The 22,981-nt window shown below is 40.9% G+C and overlaps 1 protein-coding gene and 1 long non-coding RNA gene across 3 annotated transcripts in view; one reads left to right on the forward strand and one right to left on the reverse strand.

The window, feature by feature from the left end:
* LOC126073412 (uncharacterized) overlaps positions 1-22,981 on the reverse strand; it is a 312,807-nt gene that overhangs the window by 192,669 nt on the left and 97,157 nt on the right. The gene's annotated exons all lie outside the window — the stretch shown is intronic.
* SLC16A1 (solute carrier family 16 member 1) overlaps positions 1-22,981 on the forward strand; it is a 180,013-nt gene that overhangs the window by 90,338 nt on the left and 66,694 nt on the right. The gene's annotated exons all lie outside the window — the stretch shown is intronic.

Below are 22,981 nucleotides of genomic sequence, written 5' to 3' on the forward strand. Positions count from 1 at the left end.
TGGATCCATCTATTATCTCTGATATTGGAATAGAGCTCTTGGAGCTAATGGTGAAGGGAACCCATAGTAAAAGCACTTGCATGACCTAAGCCAATAGAAGGACTGATAAGAGGCAGGGGAAGGCGGCGTTCCCCAAGAATGGGGATGAGAAGATATTTAGATGTTCAGCTGGGTTTGGAGTGCAAACGAGGGAATTATGTCCATCTTAGAAACCCATCTCTCCACAGTCATCTCTGGTTGGGGGAGGGGAGGAAACAGGGAGGCCTTTGTAGTACTAAATGACGCTTGTCCTTCCCTTCAGATCCTTTTAGATTAGACTCCCATGTACTCTATCTCGGGCGGGCAGTAAGGGAAATTTCAGAGCTCTGGAAAACAGGAGAAAGGATGTGGGGATGTGGGTGTTGGTAGACCCAAGGCAATTCCCTTGTCTGTCTGGTGAACTCCCAACAGGACCAGGACTACCTAGGGTCAAGGAGGTGCAAAATTTAAAGAGGCATTTACTCTCAAGATGGAGCAAGTGCAGAGCTGGCCCCTGAGAGTGAGTGCCTCTTTAAATTTTGTGCCCTGTGAGATGAGAAGCAAGAGGAGGACAGGAGCCAGTTGAATGGACACGAGGAATACAGGGTGGGGAGGAGGAATGTGCTGTCTCTTTAAGAGGAGAGATGCTAGGAGTACACGGAAAGGTGTGTATAACTTTTTGTGTGAGAGACTGACTTCATTTGTAAATTTTCACCTAAAGCACAATAAAAAATTGTGCCCTAGGTGCCCCGATTGCCTCCCTCTAGTCCCAACCTAGGAGCCCTGGTGATGCAGTGGTTAAGAGCTCCGCTGCTAACCAAAAGGTCGGCAGCTTGAATCCACCAGTCACTCCTTTGAATCCCCATGGGGCAGTTCTACTTTGTCCTATAGGGCCCCTATGAGTCAGAATCGACTTGATGGCAACAGGTTTGTTTTGCTTTTTTTCCTCCCAACCTGTTCCCCACATCAACTCTTCCTTGGCTCTAACCATGTCCTAAAAATTAACAAAAGAGGATAGAGGGAAGCAGCAAGCTGTTCTCTCTTGCTGGAATGCTGCCTTCATCAGTCTGGGTCTATGCTGGAAACAAAAGCCACTCTCCATATTCTAAACAGACAAGCCCAGACTCACTCACTCCTATCAGCTCACTCTCCAGGCTGTTCCCATGCTCACCACCTGCCAATCAGGCCACAGCTCCTTGGACATGATTTGTAGGCATGTCACCACCTCTGTACACACAGGATAGCTGAGCTTAGCCTTGCCAAGCCTCCAGTTATCCAGTTTCCTGTGCAGGACCTAAGGCTTGGTAATTTGAGCCCCACTCCCAGCTATGATCATATGATTCCCCCATTCTCCCTTGTTCCCTGATACAGCCTGGAGGGGAAGGAAGCATTTTTAAATGCTCACAATCAAGGACTGGGGAAGCCACTCTAAAATGCTGCCATCTAGTTTCTAATGTCCTGATGAATCCAAAGTCCCTCAGCACAGCCAGTGTCAGGCAAGGAACAGGACACCACACGAGGGCTCTGGCCATCCCCTTCACTGCAGAGATCTTACCTTCTGTCTGCAATGGGCCATTTGGTGCTCCTTCCTGGAATTAGTTTGTGCTCCACATCTGACCTGTGCAAAAATATGGTGAAACCTGAGCTCACCACTGATTTGGACTAAAGCCCTGGTGACCATTTAAACCGAAATGCATTTATAGCTCTGAATATTTCATGACAGGTAGAGTACAGCAACCAGCATAATTTATTAAGTCTGATTGCCCACCATGGGTATTAATTCCTTTTTCCTGCATAAGGTCAGACAAAGGTAAATTCACTTTGGAGGACAAGTCTAATATGGCCAAGTGGTGTTACCCAAGGTCCCTGGGAGTCTCACTACTAACCAAACGGTTAGTGGTTCAAATCCACCCAGTGCCACCATGGAAGAAAGGATTGGCAATGTACTTCCATAAGATTACAGCCACTGAAAGCCCTATGGAGCACAGTTCTACTCCTGACACACATGGGGTTGCTATGAGTCGGAATAGACTTGATGGTGACAGTTGGGGTATTACTCAACCTCATTTTTTTTTTTTTTTTACTGAGTATGGAATGCTCTGTATTATTATTATTTTTAAATATTTCATTGTGTTTTTGTTTTTTAAAGATTACAGCCTTGGAAATCCTATGCGGCATTCTTATACTATGTCTTTTTTTTTTTTTTCGTACTTTAGATAAGGTTTACAGAGCAAATTATTTTCTCATTAAACAATTCATACAGAAAGTATTCTGTAATGTTGGTTACAATCCCTGCAATGTCTGCACTGTCACCATTTCCATGCCCCCTGCCCCATTTCTATCCATCCAGGTTCCCTGCCCCTCCTTGCCTTCTCATCTTCGCTTTTGGGTTAATGTTGGACTGTTTGGTCTCTTATAGTTGATTGTTTAAAGGAATACATTCATCATGGGTGTTATTGTTTATATTATAGGCTAATCTATTATTTGGCTGAAAGGTGACCTTGGGGGGTGGCTTCGTTTCCAGGTTAAAAGGGTGTTTTATAGTGATAGTCCTAAGGGTTCCTCTAGTCACTATCAGTCCAGTAAGTCTGGTCTTTTTATGAATTTGAGTTTTTTCTACATTTTTCTCCCGTTCTAACCACAACCTTCTATTATATCCTTAGTCAAAATGGTTGGTAGTGGTGGCCAAGCATCATCTAGTTCTTCTGGTGTCAGGCTAGAAGATAACTGTGGTTTGCGTGGTCCATTAGTCTTTTGGACTAATGTCTTCCTTGAGTCTTTGGTTTCCTTCACTCTCCTTTGCTCCAGACAGGAAGAGACCAATAGTTGTATCTTATATGTCCGCTTGCAAGCTTTTAAGACCCCAGACTCTACTCACTAAACCAGGATGTAAAACGTTACCTTTATGAACTAAGGTATGCCAATTGACCTAGTTGTCCCATGAGACTATGGTCCTGAGCCTTCAAACCCAGTAAATCAACCCTACAACGTGTTTGGGTATGTCTAGGAAGTATCCATAACTGTGCCCCTATGTGATTTATTGTATATATGAATATACAAACAGCACACACAAACATGTATGTATATACATATATATCTCTGCAGGTACATGTATTCCCATATGTCTTCCCACACCCATATAGCATACAAATCTACGTATGTAACCACTCACATATTTTTTGCTTGTTATTACTGTTGTTGCAAGATGGTATGTGTTATAGCGTTTACCATTCAGACTAGACCAGATCTGTTGCTGTCGAGTCAATTTTGACTCATAGTGACCCTATGGGACAGAGTAGAACTGCCCCATAGCATTTCTAAGGAGTGACTGGTGGACTCGAACTGTCATCTTCTGGTTAGCTGCTGAACGCTTAACCACTGTGGCACCAGGGCTCGGGTACTTCTCAGTGTCTTCGTTTACCTTGGTCAAGTTGTACTGACTTCCCCCATATTGTGTATTGCCTTTCCCATCACCAGAATTAATGTGCATCTACTATCTAGTAAGTGATATCCTCTCCTTTCCCTCCCATCCATGGTTATCATCAAGGAACATTGGTTACCGTGTGTATACCTATTCTTGACTTTTTAAAAAAGTGGCTTCATGCAATATTTGTCCCTTTGTGTTTGATTTATTTCACTCAGCATAATGTCCTCCAGATTAATCCATGTTATAAGCTGTTTCACAGACTCATTATTATTCTTTATTGTTGCATAGTATTCCATTGTATGTATGTACAACAATTTGTTTATCCATTCTTCTGCTGATGGGGACTTAGGTTACTTCCATCTTTTTGCTATTGTAAATAATGCTGCAGTGAATGTGGGTGTGCGTATGTCTATTCATGTCACTGCTCTTATATCTCTAGGACATATACCTAGTAGTGAAATTGTTGGATCATATGGTGTTTCTATTTCTAGCTTTTTGAGAACACACCATACCATTTTCCATAGTGGTTGTACCATTTTACAATCCCATCAGCAGTGTATAAAAGCTCCAATCTCCCCACAACCTCATCAGTATTTGTTGTTCTGTTTTTTTGATCAGTGCCATTTTTGTAGGAGTAAGATGGTATCTCACTGTAGTTTTGATTTGCATCTCTTTAATAGCTAGGAGCCCCTGGTGGTGCAGTGGTTAAGCATACAGCTGCTAACCAAAAGGTTGATGCTGTTGGAACCCACCAGCCACTCTGCAGGAGGAAGACGTGGCAGTTTGCTTCTTACAGCCTTGAAAACCCTGTAGAGCTGTTCTACTCTGTTGTATAGGGTCACTATGAGTTGGCATCGACTTGACGACAATGACTTTTTAACAGCTAACGATTGTGAGCCATTCATGTGTTTGTTAGGTGCCTGAATTCCTCTTTGGTGAAGTGTCTGTTCATGCCCTTTGCCCATTTTTGGATTGGATTTTCTTTTTGTTGTTGAGTTGTTGAAGTTTTCTATATATTTGAAATTAGATCCTTATTAGATACGTTGTTACCAAAAATTTTTCTGAGTCTGTAGGTTCTCTTTTTACTCTTTTGGTAAAGTCTTTTGATGAGCATAAATAATTTTAAGGAGATCTCAGTTGTTCATGCATTTTTAGTTGTATTTATGCCAAAAATTAGGACCCCTAGCTTTGTCCCTATGTTATCTTCCAGGAGCTTTATAGTTTTAGCTTTAACATTTAGGTCTTTGATCCATTTTGAGCTAGTTTTTGTGTACGGTGTAAGGTATGGATCCTGTTTCATTTTTCTGCATATAGATATCTAGTTTTGCCAGCACCATTTGTTAAAGATACTGTTTTTCCCTGTTGAATGGGCTTGACCCTTTGTTGAAGATCAACTGTCTATAGGTGGTTAGATTTACTTCTAGGCTCCCAATTCCAACTGGTCTATGTGTCTGTCCTTATACCAGCTACCAGGCTGTTTTGATTACTATGGCTGTATAGTAAGTTCTGAGATCGGGAAATGTGAGGCCTCCTACATTGTTCTTTTCTTCAATATTGCTTTAGCTATTCAGGACCTATTTCCTTTCTATATAAAGTTGGAGATTAGTTTTTCAATTTCATTAAAGACTGTTGTTGGGAATTGGATTGGGATTGCGTTATATTTATAGATTGCTTCGGGTAGTATTGACATTTTCACAATGTTAAGTCTTCCAATCCATGAGCATGGAATATTTTTCCATTTATGTAGGTCTCTTTGGGTTTCTCGAAGTAGTGTTTTGTAGTTTTCCTTATATGGGTCTTTTACAACCCTGGTTAGATTTATTCCTAAGTATTTTATCCTTTTGGGGGCTACTGTAAATGGTAGTACCTTCTGGATTTCCTTTTTGGAATTCTCCTTGTTAGTATATCCAGTTTACCCGTTGCCCTCGAGTCAATTTCAACTTTAGTATAGAGGAGCCCAAATGATTTTTGTATGTTGATCTTGTACCCTGCCACTTTGCTGAATCCTTCTATTAGTTCCAGTAACTTTTTTGTGGAATCTCTGGGGTTTTCTTTGTATAGGAACATGTCATCTGTGAATAGGGGTAGTTTTACTTCTTCCTTACCGATTTGGATACCCTTTATTTCCCTTTCTTTCCTTATTGCTCTAACTAGGACTTTCAGTACAATATTGAATAAGAGTGGTGATAATGGGCATCCTTATCTTATTTCCATTCTCACGGAGAATGTTTTCAATCTCTCTCCATTGAGAATAATGTTGGCTGTTGGTTTTGCATATATACTCTTAATTATGTTTAGGAATTTCCCTTGTATTACTCTTTTACTGAAAGTTTTTATCAGGAAATGGTGTTGGACTTTATCAAATGTCTTTTCTGCATTGATCAAAATCATCATGTGATTCTTTTTCTTTGTTTTATTTATGTGGTGAATTACATTGATTGAGTTTCTAATGTTGAACCACCCTTGTATCACTGGTATGAATCTTACCTGGTCATGTGTATTATTTTTTTGACATGCTGTTGGCTAGAATTTTTTTTTTAATTTTTATTGTGCTTTAAGCGGAAGTTTACAAATCAAGTCAGTCTTTCATACCAAAATTTATATACACCTTGCTATATACTCCTAGTTGCTCTTCCCCTAATGAGACAGCACACTCCTTCTCTCCACCCTCTATTTTTGTGTCCATTCAGCCAGCTTCTGACCCGCTCTGCTCTCTCATCTCCCCTCCTGACAGAAGCTGCCCACATAGTTTCATGTGCCTACTTGATCCAAGAAGCTCACTCTTTACCAGTATCGTTTTCTATTCCATAGTCCAGTCCAATTCCTGTCTGAAGAGTTGGCTTTGGGAATGGTTTCTGTCTTGGGTTAACAGAAGGTCTGGGGACCACGACCTCTAGGGTCCTTCTAGTCTCAGTGAGACCATTAAGTCTGGTCTTTTTAAGAGAATTTGAAGTTTGCATTCCACTGCTCTCCTGCTCCCTCAGGGGTTCTCTGTTGTGTTCCCTGTCAGGGCACCATCTAGTTCTTCTGGTCTCAGGCTGATGTAGTCTTTGATTTATGTGGCCCTTTCTGTCTCTTGGGCTCATAACTACCTTGTGTCTTTGGTGTTCTTCATACTTCTTTGCTCCAGGTAGGTTGAAACCAATTGATGCATCTTAGATGGCCACTTGCTAACATTTAAAACCCCAGACATGTTGGCTAGAATTTTGCTGAGAATTTTTCACCTATATTCAAGAGGGATATTGGTCTGTAATTTTTTTTGTGTATGTGTGGTATCTTTGCTTGGCTTTAGTATCAGGGTTATGCTGGCTTCACAGAATGAATTAGGGAGTATTCCTTCCTTTTCTATGTACTGGAATATTTTGAGTAGAATTGGCATCAACTCTTCTCTGAATGTTTGGTAGGATTCTCCAGTGAAGCCATCTGGGCTGGGGCTTTTTTTGTTATTGCTGGGAAGTTTTTGTTTTTTTTTTTAATGACATTTTTGATTTCTTCCTTTGTTATGAGTCTATTTAGATTTTCTACCTCTATTTGTGTTAGTTTAGGTAGGTAGTAGGTTTCTAGAAATTTCTTCTAGGTTTTCAAAATTTATTAGAGTACAATTTTTCATAGTAATTTGTTATGATCATCTTTATCTCAGTTGGTTCTGTTGTGATGTTGCCCATTTCATTTCTCATTTTGGTTATTTGTGTTTTCTCATTTTTTTTTTTTCTTTGTCAATCTGGCCAGTGGTTTGCCAATTTTATTGATCCTCTCAAAGAACAAACTTCTAGTTTTGTTGATTCTTTCTATTGTTTTTCTATTTCACTTATTTTTACTCTGCTCGTCATTATTTCCTTTCTTCTGCTGAATGTGGACTTCTTTAGCTGTTCCTTTTCTATTTGTTCAAGTTGTCAGGTTATCGGTTTTAGACCTTTCTTATTTTTTGATGTGTGCGTTTATTGCTATAAATTTTCCTCTGAGCATTGCTTTTGCTTTGCCCCATAGGTGTTGGTATGTTCTGTCTTCATTCTCATTTGATTCTAAAATCTTTTTTATTTAATTTTTAATTTCTTCTATGACCCAATAGTTTTAAGCAGGACATTATTCAGTTTCCATGTATTTAATGTTTTTCCTTGCTCTTTCTGTTATTGATTTCTAGTTTTATAGCATTATGGTCAGAGAAGTCACTCTGATTTTTGACAAAACTTCTTCCTGGAACATATCCTGAGGGCCTTCCAACCACTATTTGGTCTGAGGGAGTGCCACAGTCATCTTCTGGTTGGGCTAAGATACAGCTTTCTCCAGCAGAGAACTTAATTTATGGTATCTTAATTGGAGACTAACTATAGCTGTTCTACTTTCCTACAATGAATAGAAAAGAAGTAAATAGGCTTAGTTGTGTCAGGAGGGCCTAAGGTTGACACAAGAGAAACTCAAGTAATAAGTAGTTCTATTCTCTCTTGAAAAGGAGTCCCTGGGTGGTACAAAAGGTTGAGTGCTCAACTACTAGCCCAGAAGTTGCCATCTGAACACACCCAGTTGTGCCTTGGAAGACAGGCCTGGCAACCTGCTTCTAAAAGGTCCCAGCCTTGAAAATCCTATGGAGCAGTTAAATTCTGTACACATGGGGTCACCATGAGTCAGAATCAACTTGATGACCACAACAATAGCAATAGTCACTCTTGCTAGAAGGTTATTTTCATTGTATTGAGTCTCTGACACTGCTCCCTTAGTCGACGCTGTCAAGCCCATTCAAATCCCATTCAAATCTTAGGGTTTGGTACAAGACTAATGTGGCTGAATAGAGGGTTCTGAGATCAGGTAGTGAGGCCTCCTACTTTGGTCTTTCTCATCAATAATATTTTGCTTATTCAGGGCCTGTTCCCTTTCCATATGAATTTGGTGGTTAGTTTTTCTATCTCCTTAAAGAATGCTGTTGGTATTTGGAACGGGATTGCATTATATCTGTAGATTGCTTTGGGTAGAATTGACATTTTCACAATGTTAAGTCTTCCTATCCATGAGCATGGTATGTTTTTCCATTTCTGTAGATCTCTTTTGGTTTCTGGCAATAGTGTTTTGTAGTTTTCTTTGTATAGGTCTTTTATGTCCCTAACCCACTGCCATCGAGTCAATTCTGACTCATAGCAACCCTATAGAACAGAGTATAACTGCCCCATAGAGTTTCCAAGGAGCACCTGGCAGATTCAAACTGCTCACCTCTTGGTTTGCAGCCATAGCACTTAACCTTCTTTCAATTGTTTTTCTGTTTTCTATTTCATTTAGTTCAGCTCTAATTTTTATTATTTGTTTTCTTCTGGTGCCTGTGGGTTTCTTTTGTTGCTCTCTTTCTATTTGTTCAAGTTGTAGGGTTAATTCTTTGATTTTGGCCCTTTCTTCTTTTTGTATGTGTGCATTTATTGATATAAACTGGCCTCTGAGCACTGCTTTTGCTGTGTCCCAAAGGTTCTGATAGGAAGTGTTCTCATTCTCATAGGATTCTATGAATTTCTTTATTCCATCCTTAATGTCTTCTCTAATCCAATCTTTTTTGAGCAGGGTATTGTTCAGTTTCCAAGTGTTTGATTTCTTTTCCCTGCTTTTCCTGTTATTGATTTCCACTTTTATGGCCTTATGGTCAGAGAAGATGCTTTGTAATATTTCAATGTTTTGGATTCTGCTAAGGCTTGCTTTATGACTCAATATATGGTCTATTCTAGAGAATGTTCCATGTGCACTAGAAAAGAAAGTATACTTGGTTGCTGTTGGGGGGAGTGTTCTGTGTATGTCTACGAGGTGAAGTTGGTTGATTGTGGCATTTAGATCTTCCGTGTCTTTATTGGGCTTCTTTCTGGATGTTCTGTCCTTCACCGAAAGTGGTGTGTTAAGTCTCCTGCTATTATTGTGGAGCTGTCTATCACACTTTTCAATGCTGTTAGAGTTTGTTTTATATATCTTCCAGCCCTGTCATTGGGTGCATAAATATTTAATATGGTTATATCTTCTTGGTGTATTGTCCTTTTAATAATTATATGGTGTCCTTCCTTATCCTTTATGATGGCTTTAACTTTAAAGTCTATTTTTTCAGAAGTTAATATGGCCAGTCCTGCTCTTTTTTGATTGTTGTTTGCTTGATATATTTTTTTCCATCTTTTGAGTTTTAGTTTGTGTTTCTAAGTCTAAGGTGTGTCTCTTGTAGGCAGCATATAGACAGATCTTGTTTTTTAGTCCATTCTGCCACTCTATGTCTCTTTATTGGTGCATTTAGTCCATTTAGTACATTCAGGGTAATTATGGATTGGCATGAATTTAGTGCTATCATTTTGATGGCTTTTTTTGTGTGTTGTTGACAGTTTCTTTTTCCCACTTAATTTTATGTGCTGAGTAGATTATCTTCATATATTGTCCTTTCCTCATATTTGTTGTTGATTTTGTTTCTGCTGAGTCTCTATTTTTTCTTGTATTTTATTTTTATGACTAGAATAGTTTGTCTCCTTTGTGGTTACCTTATTATTTAGCCCCATTTTTCTAAATATAACCTAACTTTTATTTCTTTGTATCGCTGTATCTTCCTCTCCATATGGAAGGTGTAGTGATTACATTTCTTATTCCCTCTTTATTATTTTAATGTTGTCTTCTTTTATATAATAACATCGCTGTTACCCTGTTTTGAGTTTTGTTTTATTCTTGCTTTGTTTTGATAGTATCGATTTTCTAACCAAAGAACTCCCTTTAGTATTTCTTGTAGTTTTGGTTTGGTTTTTACAAATTCCCTAAACTTGTGTTTATCTGGAAATGTCTTAATTTCACCTGCATGTTTAAGAGACAGTTTTGCAGGATACACGATTCTTGGCTGGCAATTTTTTTCCTTCAACATTTTAAATATGTCATCCCATTGCTTTCTTGCCTGCATGGTTTCTGCTGAGTAGTCTGAGCTTATTCTTATTGGCTCTCCTTTGTAAGCGACTTTTCATTTATCCCTCGCTGCTCTTATAATTCTCTCTTTCTCTTTTGTTTTGGCAAGTTTGATTATGTCTTGGTGACTTTCTTTTAAGATCTACTTTATGTGGAGTTCAATGAGCACCTTGGATAGATATCTTCTCATCTTTCAAGATATCAGGAAAGTTTTCTGCCAACAAATCTTCAACCATTCTCTCTGTATCTTCTGTTATCCCTCCCTGTTCTGGTACTTCAATCACTCGTATTTCTCTTGATAGAGTCCCACATGATTCTCAAGGTTTCCTCAGTTTTTTTAATTCTCTTATCTGATTTTTCTTCAAATATATTAGTGCCAAGTGATTTATCTTCAAGTTCAGAAATTCTAGCTTCTACTTGCTCAATTCTGCTCCTCTGACTTTCTATTGAGTTGTCTACTTCTGTAATTTTATTGTTAATCCTCTGAATTTCTGATTGCTGTCTGTCTATGGATTTTTCCAGCTTATTAAATTTTTCATTATGTTCCTGAATAATCTTTCTAATGTCTTCAATTGCTTTATCTATGTGTTCTTTGGCTTGTTCTACGTATTGCCTCATTTCCTTCCTGACGTCTTGAAGGGTTCTGTATATTAAACTTTTGTATTCTGCATCTAGTAGTTCCAGGAATGCACTTTCATCTAGAAGATCCCTGGATTCTTTGTTTTGAGAGCCTGTTGAGGTGATCATCGTCTGTTTCTTTATGTGACTTGATGTTGACTGTTGTCTCCAAGCCATCTATAAGTTATTGTATTAGTTTATGCTTGCTTACTGAGTTGTAGCTTCTTGCTTTGTTTTGTTTTGGTATACCCCTATGGGTTGCTTGAGTGAGCTAACTTGATTATTTTCGCCTTTGGAGCTCTGACGTCCTGTCCCCAGATGGCTAGAGCTGTTATCAGGTATATCGGTGTAGGAGTCCATTCAGTTTTCTTGTATGACTTCAGCTCAGGTTTCCAGGTAGCTGATCATCAAGTGTGTGGTACAGGCTCTGTCCTACAGTCTTAGAGGGGCAGGGGTGATTGGTGTATATACCAGTATCTGATTGCAGAAGGGGGTCACGCTCTGAACAAGGCAGGGTACTGAAAACTGACCCCCGAGTGTCTCTGAGGAAAACATGTCCCTGTTTCCTAGAGCATGCAGGTGGGTGGGTTCTGCAGATGGACCATGGGCACCCAAAGTTTTTGGTTGTAAGGACAGGGAGGTACCAGTTATCTTTGGACCCCTGTTGCAGGTGGCTGGGCGGCCTGAGTGGAGCTGCCAGTGCTTAGGTCTCTGATGTGAGTAGGTGAGGACCTTGTTTAATAGGAAAAGCAATGTCAAACATCAAACACCCCCCTTTCCACAGCACAGCTGAAATGGCTGGAGTCTGCCAACAAGTGCCTATTCTCCCAAAATAGGCCCACACAAGTCCATGCAGAAGGGAAATGTGCTCAAAGTCCACGGATGGTTTATGCCTGGACAGGAGCCACTTCTGTCCTGAGCTCCCCAGGTTAGTGGAGCTAGCAAATTATCTTTTCCCCAATTGCAAATTTTTTCCTTCCCCAGGGCCAATGAACCTGGCTTTGGGGTGGGGGGGGGTGCGGTAAAATATACACAAGTACTTAGCTTTTGCTGAGAGCGCCGTTCTTCTCAGGTTCTGGAGGTGTGAGTAGGCTGTGTGGCTGGCTACCTCTCCCTGAGGAAACTGCAGCAGAATGCTAGCACCAGCCGCCGCTGCGGCTTCAGGAATGGTGCCTGAGGGCTCCCGGCGATTTCGGTCCAGTAACTCCTCTCGCCTCTGAATGGTTTCTTCCTTCCCCTGCCCCTCAGTTTGTTTTCTAAGCTTGCCTTTGAACCTCAGGGCTACCAGCTTGTCACAAATATACTCATTTCATTTGTTTTTTCAGGTCTTTGTTGTAAAGAGGGCTCTCCAGAAGCGTCTGCCTAGTCTGTCATCTTGGCTCTGCCTCTCAGCTGATCTTTGACAAAGACCTTAAGTCCATTAAATGGAGAGAAGACAGTCTTTTTAACAAATGATGCTGTCAAAACTTGATGTCCATCTGTAACAAAAATGAAACAGGACTCTTACCTCACAGCATACACAAAAACTAACTCAAAAATGGATCAAAGACCTAAATATAAAACCTAAACCAATAAAGATAATGGAAGAAAACATAGGGATAACGCTAGGGGTCCTAATACATGGCATGAACGGAATACCAAGCATAACTAAAAATGCACACGCAGCGGAAGATGAACTACATGAATGGCACTCCTAAAAATTAAACACTTATACTCATCAAAAGACTTCACCAAAACAGTAAAAAGAGAATGTACACACTGGGAAAAATTTTAGTCTATAACATATCCAACGAGGGTCTAATCTCTAAAATCTATAGAATACTTCAACACTTCAACAACAAAAAGACAATCCGGTTAAAAAATGGGCAAAGAATATGACCACACACTTCACCAAAAGAGATATTCAGGCAACCAACAAACACATGAGGAAATGCTCAAGATTACTAGCCATTGTTTTTGTTGTTGTTAGGTGCCGTTGAGTTGGTTCCGACTCATAGTGACCCTATGAACAACAGAACAAAACACTGCCTGGTCCTGAGCCATCCTTACAATCGTTGTTATGCTTGAGCTCATTGTTGCAGCCACTGGGTCAATTCACCTCATTGAGGCTCTTCCTCTTTTCTGCTGACCCTGTACTCTGCCAAACATGATGTCCTTCTCCAGGGACTGATCCCTCCTGACAACATGTCCAAAGTATGTAAGACGCGGTTTTGCCATCCTTGCTTCTAAGGAGCATTCTGGTTCTACTACTTCTAAGACAGATTTGTTCATTCTCTTGGCAGTCCATGGTATATTCAATTTTCTTCCCAACACCACAATTCAAAGGTGTCAACTCTTCTTCGGTCTTCCTTATTCATTGTTCAGCTTTCACATGCATATGATGGGATTGATAATACCATGGCTTGGGTCAGGCACACCTTAGTCTTCAGGGTGACATCTTTGCCCTTCAACACTTTGAAGAGGTCCTTTGCAGCAGATTTGCCCAATGCAATGCATCTTTTGATTTCTTGACTGCTGCTTCCATGGCTGTTGATTGTGGATCCAAGTAAAATGAAATCCTTGACAACTTCAATCTTTTCTCCATTTATCATGATGTTGCTCTTTGGTCCAGTTGTGAGAATTTTCGTTTTCTGTATGTTGAGGTGTAATCCATACTGAAGGCTGTGATCTTCGATCTTCATTAGTAAGTGCTTCAAGTCCTTTTCACTTTCAACAAGCAAGGTTGTGTCATCTGCATAACGCAGGTTGTTAATGAGTCTTCCTCCGACCTTGATGCCCCGTTCTTCTTCATATAGTCCAGCTTCTCATATTATTTGTTCAGCATACAGATTGAATAGGTATGGTGAAAGAATACAACCCTGATACGCACCTTTCCTGACTTTAAGCCAATCAGTATGCCCTTGTTCTATCCGAACAACTGCCTCTTGATCTATGTAAAGGTTCCTCATGAGCACGATTAAGTGTTCTGGAATTCCCATTCTTCTCAGTGTTGTCCATAGTTTGTTATACAGTCAAATGCCTTTGCATAGTCAATAAAACACAGGTAAACATCCTTCTGGTATTCTCTGCTTTCAGCCAGGATCCATCTGACATCAGCAATGATATCCCTGGTTCCACGTCCTCTTCTGAAACTGGCCTGAATTTCTGGGAGTTCCCTGTTGATATACTGCTGCAGCCGTTTTTGACTGATCTTCAGCAGAATTTTGCTTGCATGTGATATTAATGATATATTTCTATAATTTCTACATTCGGTTGGATCACGGTTCTTGGGAATAGGCATAAATATGGATCTCTTCCAATCAGTTAGCCAGGAAGCTGTCTTCCATATTTCTTGGCATAGATGAGTGAGCACCTCCAGCGCTGCATCTGTTTGTTGAAACATCTCAATTGATATTCCATCAATTCCTGGAGCCTTGTTTTTTGCCAATGCCTTCCGGGCAGCTTGGACTTCTTCCTTCAGTACTGTCGGTTCTTGATCATATGCCACCTCTTGAAATGGTTGAATATTGACTAATTCTTTTTGGTATAATGACTCTGTGTATTCCTTCCATCTTCTTTTGATGCTTCCTGCATCATTTAATATTTTCCCCATGGACCCCTTCACCATTGCAACTCGAGGCTTGAATTTTTTCTTCAGTTCTTTCAGCTTGAGAAATACCGAGCGTGTTCTTCCCTTTTGGTTTTCCATCTCCAGCTCTTTGCACGTGTCATTATAATACTTTATTTTGTCTTCTCAAGAGGCCCTTTGAAATCTACTGTTCTGTTCTTTTACTTCATGAATTCTTCCTTTTGCTTTAGATGCTCGATGCTCAAGAACAAGTTTCAGAGTCTCCTCTGACATCCATCTTTGTCTTTGCTTTCTTTCCTGTCTTTTCAGTGACCTCTTGCTTTCTTCATGGATGATATCCTTGATGTCATTCCACAACTCTTCTGGTCTTCAGTCGCTGGTGTTCAATGTGTCAAATCTATTCTTGATATGGTCTCTAAATTCAGGTGGGATATACTCAAGGTCATATTTTGGCTTTTGTGGACTTGCTCTGATTTTCTTCAGTTTCAGCTTGAGCTTGCATATGAGCAATTGATGGTCTGTTCCACAGTCAGCCCCTGGCCTCGTTCTGACTGATGATATTGAGCTTTTCCATCGTCTCTTTCCACAGATGTAGTCAATTTGATTTCTGTGTGTTCCCTCTGATGAGGTCCATGTGTATAGTCGCCGTTTATGTTGGTGAAAGAAGGTATTTGCAATGAAGAAGTTGTTGGTCTTGCAAAATTCTATCAGTCTACTAGCCATTAGAGAAATGCAAATCAAAACTATAATGAGGGAGCACAACAGAGAACTCCTGAGGGAGCAGGAGATCAGTGGGATGCAGACCCCAAATTCTCATAAAAAGACCATACTTAATGGTCTGACTGAGACTAGAGGAATCCCGGCGGCCATGGTCCCCAGACCTTCTGTTGGCACAGGACAGGAACCATCCCCGAAGACAACTCATCAGACATGAAAGGGACTGGTCAGTGGGTGGGAGAGAGATGCTGATGAAGAGTGAGCTAATTATATCAGGTGGAGACTTGAGATTGTGTTGGCATCTCTTGTCTGGAGGGGGGATGGGAGGATGGAGAGAGAGGGAAGCTGGCAAAATTGTCACGAAAGGAGAAACTGAAAGGGCTGACTCATTAGGGGGAGAGCAAGTGGGAGTAGGGAGTAAGATGTATGTAAACTTATATGTGACAGACTGATTGGATTTGTAAATGTTCACTTGAAGCTCAATAAAAGTTAATTAAAAAAAAAAACTATAATGAGATACCACCTCAAACTGATATTACTGACACAAATGAAAAAAAAAAAAAAAACCCAGAAAATAACAAATGTTGGAGAGGCTGCAGGGAGATTGGAACTCTTATGCACTGCTGGTGGAAATGTAAAATGGTACAACCACTATGGAATGATATGACACTGTCTTAAAAAGCTAGAAATGGAAATACTATTTGATCCAGCAATCCCACTTCTGGGAATATATCCTAGAGAAATAAAAGCTGTCACATGAATAGACGTATGCACACCCATGTTCATTGCGGCGGCATTATTCACAATAGCGAAAAGACGGAAACAACCTAAGTACCCACCAACAAATGAATGAATAAACAAATTAAGGTTTATTTATACACACAACAGAATACTACACAACGATAAAGAACTTTGATGAATCCTCAAAACATCTCACAACATGAATAAATGTGGAGGGCATTATGCTGAGTGAAATAAGTCGATCACAAAAGGACAAATATTGCATGAAACTAATACTGTAAAAACCGAAGAAAAGGTTTAAACGCAGACAAAAACAATCTGTGATGGTTACAAGGGAGGGGAGGGGGGACAGGAAATCACTAGACAGTAGGCAAATGTTAACTTTTGTAAGGGGAAGACAACACACAATATAGGGAAAGTCAGCAAAACTTGACCAAGGCAAAGTCATAGAGGCTTCCCAGACACATCCAAACACCTTAAGGAACCAAGTTACTAGGGCTTGAGGGTTGGGGCCCATGGCCTCAGGGGACATCTAAGTCAACTGGCATAACATAGTTCATAAAGAAAATGTTCTACATCCTACTTTGGTGAGTAGCGTCTGGGATCTTGAAAGCTTGCCAGTGGCCATCTAAGATACATGCATTGGTCCCATCCTGTTCATAGCAAAGAAGAATGAAGAAAACCAAAGACACAAGGAAAATATTAGTCCAAGTGACTAATGGACCACATGAACCCCAGCCTCCACTAACCTGAACCCAGAACTAGATAGTGTCTGGCTACCGCCACTGACTGCTCTTGACAGGGATCACAATAGAGGGTCCTGGAGAGAACAGAAGAAAAATGTAGAACAAAATTCAAATTCACTAAAAAAAAAGACCAGACTTACTGGTCTGACAGAGATCCCTGAGAGGAACCCCTGAGACTATGGCCTCCAGACACCCTGCTATCTGTGAACTGGGGCCATTCCTGAAGTCCACTTTTCAGCCAAAGATTAGGCAGGCCTATAAAAGAAACAAAAACACATGGGAGGACAGCGCTTCTTAGTTCATTTAAGGATACAAGACCAAATGGGCAACACCTGCTCAAAGGCAAAGATGAGAAGGCAAGACGAGACAGGAAAACTAGAGGAATGGACTCAGGGAACCCAGGGTGGAAAAGGAAAGGGGGAGAGTGCTGACACACTCAGGGATTATAACCAATGTCACAAAAAAATTGTGTAAAAATTTGAGTGAGGAACTAGTTTGCGCTATAAACATCCACCTAAAGCACAACAAAATTAAAAAAACAAAATTAGTCTTAAATCATCTAGGAAGACACCCTGTCCAGGAAAATCCCAACAGAATGGTGGATGCCAGTAGCACAGACTGAGGCAGGAATTGAATTTTTTTTCTTTAATTAAATACCATTAGATTAAAAAAAAATTATTCTTAAAGATTTACATTTTCCCTTCCATTCGTATAGTAGTTTACTCTTTCCAATTTATCTTTTTGAGTTGTCTCTTTTTATTCTTTATCCATCTATTGAGAGGTTGTTTTAAGCATAACTTTAAATGAGGTATCGTGTAGTACAGATTTTTACCCTTTGAGACTTAATTTTACAAGTATTATTTCATATATGCTTTCTTTTTTTTTCTTCCCAAACAGATACTAAACTCTTTTTATTTTGTCTTCCACTGCTACATGACTCTAAGCCTATACGTATATAATAACTAATAACTGTCATTTATTAAGCCCCTGTTCTGTGCCAGGCATCAGGTTATTTTTTATACAGTATTTCCTTTAATCTTCCAAACAATCTGTTATGGGTTGAATTGTGTCCCCCCAAAATATGCATCAACTTGCTAGACCATGATTCCCAGTATTGTGTGATTGTGCACGATTTTGTCATCTCATGTGATTTTCCCATGTGTTATAAATCCTACCTCTATGATGTTAATGAGGCAGGATTAGAGGCAGTTATGTTAATGAGGCAGGGCTCAGTCTACTGAGGCTAGGTTGTGTCTTAAATCAATCTCTTCTGAAATATAAAAGAGAGAACTGAGCAGAGAGACAGGGGGACCTCATACTGAAAGGGGCAGCGTGAGAAAGAGACTGTAGGGGCCTTACATCCTGTTGGTGGTTTTTTAACATCCTGGGTATTGTAGCATTATTTCTACACGGCTTGCATAGTTAACTTTTGCATACCCCAGTGATTTTGTGATTTGTGGTTTGTTTCCTCATTTCTCTTTCCCATTCTCCATGATTCTATAAAGTTTAAAATTAACCTATGTTCCTTTTGAACAAGCAGATAATGATCAAGAAGATCTGGGATGAGACAACCAGACAGTGGGGGCCCATCTTGTGACTGAAACCAGGATGATGTCAGAGGACCTCTAAAGAATACCCACAGAAGGTCAACACGTCTGAAATGTGGTCAACATAAACAAAACAAAACAAAATCCACTGCCATTGAGTCAATTTCAACTCATAGCAACCCTATAACTGCCCCATAGGGTTTCCAAGGAGCGCCTGCTGGGCTTGAACTGCCAGTCTTTTGGTTAGCTGCCAAGCTCTTAATCACTACACCACCCTGGTTTCTATGATCAACATGTCCCCCCCTCAAAAGGGAACTGCCATTCTCCAGATTCTTCAAACGTAAGCCCTAACCCTACAAAACCCTCCAGCAGACAGACAATGGAGGAGCCCATTACCCTCTGTCTCTTGTATACAGGTATACAATAAAGCCCTCTTGCTGCTTACCTCACCCCTGTCTCAGTATTGGTTTTGGGTCAGGCAGCTCGAATCCGTGTTTTGCAATAACAATACCACCAAAAAAGTAGCGCCAGCAGTGGAGTGTGTCCTTTGGCCTAGGTTCTCCATGCTGAAAAGCTCCTAGACCAGGGAAGACCAGGATGACAAGGACATTCCCCAGAGAGCTGACAGAGAGAAAAAGACATTCCCTGCAGTTGGTGCCCTGAATTTGGACTTCCAGCCTTCTAGACTGTGAGAGAATAAATTTCTTTGTTAAAGCCACCCACTTGTGGTATTTCTGTTATTTAAAAAAAACTGTAGCTGTCAAGTTGATTCCGACTCACAGCGACCCCTACAGCAGACCAAATAAGTAAGACACGATCCGTCTTATAAAAGAAAGTCTCTGAAAAGCTAAGCAACTTGCCAGAGGTTTTGTGGCATGTTCAGGGTTTGAATCCAGGTCTTTCTGACTTCTAAATTTTTCAATTTACCCATGTTTTGCTCCCTAATTACTCCTTTAATTAATTTTTTTGGTCAATCTTTTCTTGCATTTATTGAGCTAGTCATGTGATTTTTCTTCTTTTTTTTGTGGTAAATTTAATTGATTTTTAAGGCAAAATAATTTTATCAATATTTTTAGAAGATGTTTACTGGATGTGAATATAACAGAAAAAAATGAAAATTACAAAAAATTAAAACATTCCATTGTGATTAAATTAATCACCATAAGATAGGCTATGTTACAGAATAAAGCACACAACAAAATTGTAATGACATACAAAACCCAAAAGTTTAATTTTCTGGTGTGGGTCAGTGTGTTGCTGAACCCTAGAAGGTGAGTTCTGTCCAGCGCACTCAGACCTACCAATAATCTGGACACTGGCCTTCCAGAAAGAGAAAGTTGCTTTATTGCAGTGCAAAGAGCCAAGGGCCTGGGAGGAAGTTCCTCATATCCAGCTTCCCCAGCTGTGGAGAAGCAGGGCTTATATGTGATTTGGGCAGTGAGGTGGCGGCCACACACAGCATACTGGGGAGGGAAAATTATAGGTGACCAGGAAACAGGCGGTGACATGGCTCTTGTCAGACCTCTCACTTTGGAGTAGGGTTCAGGTGATGATTTTCCTTCTAATTTGTTCCTGCTGTTGCTGTGTCCTCTGTTGAGATCAATTAAGGGTCACAGCTGGCCCTTCTGCACATGCAGGGTGGGCCAAATCCGGCTTGGGCTAATTTAAGGATTTACTGGTATTCATACGGTCAGGTTATAATCCCCCTTTGAGTTGTAGCAATTCCTTAATCTTAAGGGATAAGGGTTGGTAACTCGTCTGGCTACATCCTGTTGACATAAGGCAGAGTTTTAGGGACCTAGGTTGAATTTTCTTGGGAGTAGCAGACAAAGAGAACTTAAAATGTGGAAGAGGCTCACTAGCAGAAAGAGGTACATGTAGATCACTTATTTGTAAGTTGAGTCTTAAGTCTTCTAGAAGCTCCCACTTCAATTTTAAGGGTTCCAGGAGTTGGCTGTCTTTGTGGTCCCACAAATAGTCTGTGCTTTGGTGACCAATGCTGGTGAGTGAAGTATTTAAGGGATCATCTGAACTGGTGGGTGTACTTCTCCCTTGGTGTAGTGGATCCAAGGCTTGACTTTGCCTACCTTCACCGAGGAGTGGGTGACTAGAAGATCCACATAAGGACCGGTCCACTTGGGTTGAAGGTGACTGCCAGGATGATGGTCGTCTTACTTGTTTATGAGAGGAGGAGGGATATCTGTGGGAAAGAGCATATGGAAGCATAATGATTAACAGCTTACAAGGCTACATAGAGTGACCTGAGATACCCAGAAACACTAACTTCCTGGACCACTTGAGAATCATCTGAAGCTCTACATCCCCAGGCTGCCTTAAGGAAAGGTCTCACTTACAGCATTTCACAGGGGCTCAGCTGGGGCCTGCTTCTAGGGGCCACCAGGACTCTCAACAGGGCAATGTGTAGCAGTTTGACCCAGGGCAGTTTGGTCTTCTTTCTCTGCTTTTCCAGTTGACTGTGGTGGTGTAGTGGTTAACAGCTATGTCTGCTAATCAACAAGGTCAGCAGTTAAAATTCACCAGGTGCTCCTTGGAAACTCTGTGGGGCAGTTCTACTCTGTCCTATAGGGTTGCTATGAGTCAGAATTGACTCAACAGCAATGGGTTTTGGTGGCCTCCAGGAAGCATATAATTTCTACCTGATTCCTAAATGTCCAGAAACTTCTTGGGTAATCTTGGATACAAAAGCTCCTCCATTATTGCTTTGAATTGAGTAAGGTAGACCAAACGTAGAGACAGCTTCATTGAGAAGAGCTTTGCTTACCTCTGATGTGTTTTCCATCCAGAAGGGAAGGCTTCCACCTCTCCGGTGAAGGTGTGTAAAATACTAAAAGATACTGGAAACCTCCTATAGCTGTTGGTATAACCGTGAAGTCTTCTTGCCGGTCTTCTCCGGGCCTAGTCCCACGGGCATAGGAGGTGGTGGGCCTGTTCTTGGATTGTTCTTAACACAGGTGACACATTGTAGCGTTACTTACTGGATAGTCTTTTGTAGATTAGGCCCTTTAATCAATTTGGCTAGCCAGTGAAACATAGCATCCCAACCGTAATGTGTGCTCTCATGAACTTCCTTTATTATCGGGTACATCAGGTGTTCTGGTATTACACCTGTCCTTGGGAGTGGTACAACCACCTGTATTCTGCTCTGTTAATAAGATCAAAGCCCCATTCAGAAGCTCTGTTTATATTACATTCAGTGCTTTTCTGGTAGCTGAAGATTAGGTATTAAGACAAGGCAAGTGGTAGGGGGTTTTGTTCTAGCAGCTTGTTTAGCTGCCTGGTCCTTTAATTTTGTAAGACTCTCCCTTCTGGTGCCCAGAGCAATGTATAACTGCCACCTCTGTTGACCATAGTACATTATTCAGAAAAGGCATCTCTAGGAGGCTTTTTTTTTCCTCCAGTCCCACCAGCCGAGATGCTCTTTGCCGTCACGGGCCTACCAGGGTTTGGGGTAAGGTAAGGGTGGTGACCGTCTCACCAGGCCCTGAAGCAGTGTGCCGCCCCTGTCTGTGTTTGGCAGCTCTTAACTCTGCTAATGAAGTCAGCCAAGGGCTGGGAAAGCAGACCTTTTGGGGTGTTTAAAACTGAATAGGTTGCGTGAGTATCCAGTAAAAATTCAGTAAGTTGTCTGCCACAGTCATTGTAAACCGGGCCTCCTCATGGGGATTTTCTCTCTCCACTGCTACTGCCTTGCAGGATGAAAGCAGGGAGAGTAATCATAAGCCAGGGGCTGGGTGCTGACAGCTGTGGGAGCTGTTATGGGGTTCCTGCTAGGACTGGGTTGGCCACAAGGAGCACTCTCATTTCCAGTGGGCTTCCTGTTTGCAGTAGGCACACTATCTGGGGACTAGCTTTAGTGGGCTTTGGGGTGGCCCCTGGCTCTTTGGGGGCCCATGAGGACTTAACTCGCACCCAGGTCTGCCTGGGTGGTGAGTTGCCTCTGAGAGCTGCTGTGAGGAGCTTGGCCTGTTTCATTTTTCAATATCCCTTGTACCTGGCTCCGATTATTGAAGACCTTAAAGGCATCCTCAACAAGTTGTAAAGTTTTCGCACCTAGACTTCCTTCTAACTTTTGAAGTTTGTTGTTTTATTCGGCATATATTCAAAAAGGCAAAAATAGGAAACAGACAACCATGCTGTCAGAGCCATGCCTGCCAGGGTCCAAGGAATTATTACAGAATAGGCAAGAATGGAAAAACGGACAAACATGCTGCCACAGCCTGTCTGCCATAGTCCAAGGAACATTACAGAATTATCAGTATACATTAACATCGCAAAAGGGCAAAACCATTGAAAGCTTCATCTTTTCACAGATTGACTAGAAACTGTGATCCTAAATTTTGAATTGTCTTTCTTAACTATCATCGGTACAGTTTTCAGTAAGGACAGTCATGAGAGCCTTCATTGGTCCAACAAATTTTCTATTCACTAAATGCTAATAGAAAAAGATACGGGTGGAAAGTCTTTTGTGTTCTGGCTTATGTGAAAGCTTCCCTAAAAGATATTTTCCAAGACTATCCTATCAGTTGTCTTTATGGAAACCCTGGTGGAGTAGTGGTTAAGTGCTATGGCTGCTAACCATGAGGTTGACAGTTTAAATCCTCCAGGCACTCCTTGGAAACTCTTTGGGGCAATTCTGCTCTGTCCTATAGGGTCACTATGAATCGGAATCGACTTGACAGCA

Source organism: Elephas maximus, chromosome 3, assembly GCF_024166365.1.
Source record: "Elephas maximus indicus isolate mEleMax1 chromosome 3, mEleMax1 primary haplotype, whole genome shotgun sequence".
Classification (NCBI taxonomy): Eukaryota; Metazoa; Chordata; class Mammalia; order Proboscidea; family Elephantidae; genus Elephas; species Elephas maximus.